This window comes from Rattus norvegicus, chromosome 2 (assembly GCF_036323735.1).
Source record: "Rattus norvegicus strain BN/NHsdMcwi chromosome 2, GRCr8, whole genome shotgun sequence".
In the NCBI taxonomy this organism is placed as follows: Eukaryota; Metazoa; Chordata; class Mammalia; order Rodentia; family Muridae; genus Rattus; species Rattus norvegicus.
Window position 1 is genome coordinate 59,561,575 of NC_086020.1, and position 6,000 is coordinate 59,567,574.

General features: G+C 42.6%; 1 long non-coding RNA gene across 3 annotated transcripts; it reads right to left on the reverse strand.

Annotated features, from left to right (window-relative positions):
- Positions 1-2,157: 2,157 nt before the first annotated feature.
- LOC108349962 (uncharacterized) lies at positions 2,158-5,790 on the reverse strand. Of its 3 annotated transcripts, none has more exons than XR_001836606.3 (3): positions 5,315-5,462; positions 4,399-4,569; positions 2,158-3,480 (listed from the first exon to the last, which is right to left on the reverse strand). It is a non-coding gene; the product is annotated as an uncharacterized LOC108349962 (long non-coding RNA). The 3 variants fall into 3 exon arrangements; XR_001836605.3 differs by having other exon boundaries at positions 2,158-3,477; positions 5,315-5,456; XR_010064128.1 differs by having other exon boundaries at positions 2,158-4,569; positions 5,315-5,790.
- Positions 5,791-6,000: the final 210 nt, after the last annotated feature.

Here is a 6,000-nt window from a genome sequence, read left to right on the forward strand (position 1 = left end):
CAGCCCTTGAGTTAGGAAGCTGAGAAGGGAAACACGACCAAAAGAAGGTTCACGTTCGTGAAAACTGGTATTCTATGGAGGAATGGGAGAAGCTCACATCCCGGCTTTGAAGGCATCAGTAAGGAGGAGTCATGGCCACTTCATAGGGATACTTTCTCTCCAGGCCATTTGGCCTCGGGCCTATCTCACTCCTTGCTATTACGGCACGTGTCTCTGGCACAGTCTAAAGGTTTGACCTCTTATGGGCTTTAAGGAGAGCCCAGAGAATCCTTACATAAGGAAGACAATGCAAAAGAGGAATCCCCAAAACAGATATCCAAAAGGAAGCTATGCCAATCACTTTTTTAAAAAAAATTACAAACTAGCTAAGAGTTGGACTTAAATCAGGACTTTAAGAAAACCCAATGGGTTTATTCCTTTTATAAGAAAGCTAAAAGGGAGTCTACTTTGTAGTACAGATCCATTGTTGCTATTAATATTACTTATATTATAAAGTGCATTTCCCCCAGTTGCTCAACACAAGCCGGACTTCTACAGAACTGAAGTCTTGGTTTACCGGGAAAGAACACGAGATAGCAAATGTCAACCATTGTAGTCATTCTTAAAACAGGGTTTCCTAGCTATGTTCGTTGTTTAAAAAGTAAACTGATTTCTTTTACTTTTGATTTGTGTTCATGTCGGGGCTGTGGAGGCTAGAGGGCATCAGATCCCCTGGACTTGGAGTTACAGGCAGTTGTGAGCCACCTGATGTGGGTGCTGTGAACCCATTCTGATCCTCTGAAGGAACAGCAAGTGTTCTTAACCTCTGAGCCATTCCTCCTGCCCCTTTGTTAGTATTTTTATACACACCACCTGTGTTGCTTTGCATGAAAATGGTTCCCATAGGCTCAGAGACAGTGGCACTATAAGGAGGTGTGGCCTTGTTGGGGAAAGTGTGACACTGGCTTTGAAGTTCCCCCTCCCACCCCCCCCCCCCTGAGCTGGGGACCGAACCCAGGGCCTTGCTGTTGCTAGGCAAGCGCTCTACCACTGAGCCAAATCCCCAACCCCCGGCTTTGAAGTTTTAGATGCTCTAGCAGGGGCCCAGGGGCTCTTTCTTCCTGCTGCCTGCTTATCTAGGTGTAGAACTCTTGGCTCCTTCTCCATCACCATGTCTCCTTGTGCACCACCATGCTTCCTGCCGTTATCACAACGGACTAAACCTCTGAACCTGGAAGGCTGTCTCAATTAAATGTTTTCCTTGCTAAGAGATGCTGTGGTCATGGCGTCTCTTCACAACAATAAACCCTGAGACACCATCAAGATTGATCTTCTTGATAATAAGATCGTGATAAGAAGATAGCTAGCCCTGTGGGCCCAGATGTTGAAACAGATTTGTACAGATTAAGCAATTTCCCCGGGATTATAGTGTACAGAGAGGCTCTGTCTAAATAGTTCTTGGAACTTCAATTCCTAATCTTTTTCATTTCCTTTCAAGAGAAGTCTGCAGTAGCTTTTTTATTAAGGAATGAATAGGAAAGAAAGTAAAGAAAATGAAAGTGAAGATCCTTCACCTGTGTTTCCTTTCTGCAATCCAACTCTAAGCCCCTCTCCCCAGCCCCTTTCCCAGCCCCGGGCCCAGCAGAGTAGCTGTCCTTCCCTTGTGCTTGCTCATCTCTTAGACATAAATGTCTACTCATTACCCCTCACTGTGCTTTATTCTCTCTCTCATTCCACCCATGATTCTAACCCTCGAGGAAAACTCATCAGTAAACATCAACCTTCAAGAAGTGAAAAGGTGAAGTCTTCCTTTGATAATCATCACCATATAAAACACACTCAAGCAAGCTGCTCTAGCTGAATGGGTAACGTGCTTGGCTCAAGCCTCCCTCGGTTAACTACTCTTTCTGCCAAGTACCCCCCTAGTCTGTGGGTTGATTCTGCACAGCAGTTTGGAAACAGAGAGAAACAAGGAAATCAGATCAACATATGCCATAACTCTTCAGTGTCAAGTTTGGGTTTAGAATTCGTGTCCCTTGACTCCTGGTCCTGATGTGTTTTCAATGATGAAACTGCATGTTCCCTTTTCCGATTTTGAGTGTCACTCATAAAGTTAGATTCGACTAGATTATTTGTTTCAAGTCCCTTTTACAATTCTAAATCTCACCATGCTAATAATGGGCTTGCATCTCCTCTTTGGTCTGTTTATTTAGGGACACACATTTTTATATACACGTTCAATGATTAATAGCTTCTCATTAGGTTCCTCAGCCGCAAATTAAACACAAGCATAATACGGTCACCAGAGGATGCTTACTGAAAAGCAAGGGTTTCATGAGGCACAGCCATGACATGAGCCTTTTATAACTGTTTGTGGGTATAGAATCATAATCACAGCAATCAAGACAGATACACATCTTTTGTAGGAAAAAAAAAGTAATTATAATTTAAAAGCATACAGCTCAAAGTTGCCATCACAAAAACGACTATTATAGCAACTATTTCGCGCTTGGACATTTTTTTGGCAGGAGGTCTGAGCATTGTTTATTGTGAATCAGAAACAGGCACTGAGAAAATATGCAAATTTTTAAGCAACAGAAAATGCAGCTTTGAGCTGAGAAAGCAGGGGGATGGTAGAAACCGTCTGGGCCTTGATCACAAATCAACCTCGATGGCTGAAATAACTTGGTTGGATGCTGTTCCAGTGGCCCGGGGTTAAGGTCAGAATAAAGTTAGTCCATGTGTTATACATTTAAGACTCAGGTTGTGTTCCTGAGCAAAAGTCCCGTCTTCTGCAAGATGGGTGCTAAACTGAAAGAGTAGGGAAGAAATGGTGTTGTGGGTTGGTTACATAAGGGAAATATGGCCTTCGGGAGACAATTCACTTCCGGGTTATTGAACATGCGAAGGAGAGTCCTATTCAGCTGCCTCCCCACCACGGAAAGATAATAAGTTTCTGAAGTAAAATAATGCAGGTGACTTGTCACTTATGCAATAGGAGAAATTAGTAATAAAGCAGATCAGTTTGAGAGACTGATCATGTTTTATGGCCTTGTGACCCAGTTAAAATCCCAGGATGATCCCAACCAAGTGGAGGGCAATACCAAGAGCAGAACCTAAGTCTGGTAGCTCAATGTAAATCATCTTCAGAGAAGCATATTGTCCTATAATACCGGTTGCGTTGTGTGGGTGTCTGACATCATAGGGTTTCTTGATGAGGCAGGAGTTTTCCATGTAATGCTATGAAGTTATGGTGCCCAGTGATAGTTACAATTCAGTCAGTAACTGAGATATTCCCTTTATAAGTAGAACACACATTGGGTTTTGAAACAGTCTTCTCCCAAACACACGGTGTTGCATGAACAACCACTTATATTGGTTTTATATTGCAATAATACTATTCTATTGCGCTGGATTGAGCAGAGTACGTCATCCTTCCCTGGTCCATCCATTGCTGGAGCAGAAGCTGCCAAGTGATGTTCAGGCTCCTGGGAATTCCTGCTAAAGCAGGAGCCCGGAAAAGCATTTCAGCACACCATTCACACTCAAGGAGGGCTGTGTCTCCTCCTCTTTCCAGAGACTTGCAACAGAGGTATCATGCCCAATCCCCACCCGTCCTAAAGAATGAAGCTCTGGTTGTGAGAGGACGTGAAGGGTCAGCAGACTAGCAAAGCAGTCCAGGTTCCAAGGAAGAAAAAAAATGTCCTTTATATTTAATGGGAACAGCAGGAAAAGGTTAATGGCACAGCTAGCTGTCCATGTGGGCATTCACCCTGGCAAGATGGCTGTCACCAGGTGAGACTGGAGAACGGTAGGAAAAAGCAATGGAGAGTCAAGCCTGCCAAATAGGGAAAGAAAAAAGCCACTCTATGGGACACACTGAGATGATTTGGGATTAGAGTGATTCTTAAACACAACTTTCATTGAGAACAAGTTAAATTTAAGAGAAAAAAATGCATGTTGAGATTAATCTCACGTTTTCTTTGCTTCTGTTGAAACAGCTAGTAGCCATTTTAAGCTACACATGAGACTCACACTCTATTTCTGTTTTGTAGCACGCCTACAAAACGATTACTCCTTACAGAGCTGCGTCAGATGGAGTTGGCAGGACTAAGGAAATTTCTTCTCTAGACCAATTTATTTAAAATAGATTAGCGTGTGGTAAGAATATTTCGGTTTCTGTACAGAGGTTTAATGTTAAGAATACTGTGATAACCATAAACATATCCACCACTCATTAAGTCTCGTCTGTGCCAGGCACGGTGCCAAAGTCCTTGATGTTTACCTCACTTGCTTGTCACAACAGTCTGATTGTTAGCAAAGTTCTATTATTCCCACTTTAGCAATGAAGAAACTTGGATTCCTAGAACTAGAAACTGCTGAGGTCTGAAGCTGGTTGAACGTGCAGCTGGGACTTACCCCAAACCTCTGAAAGTCCAGGAGCATTGGAGCCTCAAAATTTTACTTCATTGAGATAAGATCCCCTGGGAAACTACTATCCTCAGAGTTCTGAAAATCCCCAAGACATCTGACAGCAGTAGATGGAAGATTTGATGTTCGGGGCTCGAAACATTTGTAGTCCTCGAGGTTCTTAAAACACAGCAAGGAAAACAAGAGGAAGGAGAGAAAGGCAGAGGAAGAACGATGGTTAGAATTAACTAGTAAGTTTCCTGGGGCATTACTGCCCTAGAGGGCTATACAGGTAAGAACAACATTGCTCATTTCAAAAGCCCAGAAGAAAGGAGTTTGAAGGTTTTTACCACAAAAAAGCAATCCATGTTCGAGGAATGAATATAGCTAACCCATTTAAATGTTACACAATGTATAGAAATGTTACAGGACACCTAATTAACATGCACAACACTGGGTATTTTCATAAACAAGTTAATGGAGTAAATGTTAGTTTACTAAAATAAAATTATCTAAGCAAGTAGCAGAAAGATTAATTCTTGTCATGGAGGGGGAAAAAGGTTTCATAGAAAAGGCAGCGTGTTAGATGGAGCACAAAAGATGGGAAAGTTTTTCACAGTCAGGAACAGTGGATGGGAAAAAAAAATGTCAGGAGCAAAGATTTTGTTGAGAGGGAGGCCAGCAGAAAGCCTATAAGGTGCTCTGTTTATATATCAAAAGAAGAAAGAAAAGATGTGAGGCATATGGAGTGGGGGAAGGAGAGAGAGAGAGAGAGAGAGAGAGAGAGAGAGAGAGAGAGAGAGAGGAGAGACTACACTATGTATAACAGTAAAAGGTGGGAAATAAGAAAGAAATAGGGCAACTACACTTTATTTCCCTAGTAGCACTTGTAGCATTAGGAGGTCAAGGGTAGGTTTGCACTGACCGGACATTGTAGAAAGCTTTAGTCTTTGCCCAGCATTTGCCACAACAGCAGCCACCATCCAACCTCCAGGAGGAAAAAAGGAACAGTGTCAGACAGCAAATGGGGATTCTTCAGCCCTGAACACCAGGATGTCTCCGTCTTTCACCCCTTCTATCCTGGCTTTGGTCCGAGGCTTGTTCTGTTTTTTGTTCTGTCTTTTTGTTTTTTTCCTGTTCCATTAGAAGAAGCCCTGTGTGGAGAATGATAGACTTTTCAAGACAATCACTCACATTTCAGACTCAGGCAGGAAAGATGCCACCTAGAACAATGATTTTTGTCATCTGCGATGTGTTTTAGATGTAATACTTGGTTTAAAATGATCTTGCCCCTCATATCCTGAACACATGAATACAGTTTCCCCTTTAAGTAGATGGTTGCTTGGACTCGTGTCTTTCCCTAAAGTCTGTTTGGATTTAAAGCTTTTTCTTCTATCTGGTTTCAGACACCTCCAGGGCTCTTTCTCCTGCTTCTTTCGAGAAATTTAATGATTAAAAGTAGCATCAGTGTGTCATAGCCTGGGGCTGCTCCTGTTAACTTGGGCGGGATGGAGGATGGAAAGGAGGCCCACAGAAGATACCTGCCTATTGCTTGTCTCTTTTCCAGGTAAATTCCACTCTTTCCAGAACTGGCTAACAAGAAACTGTTCA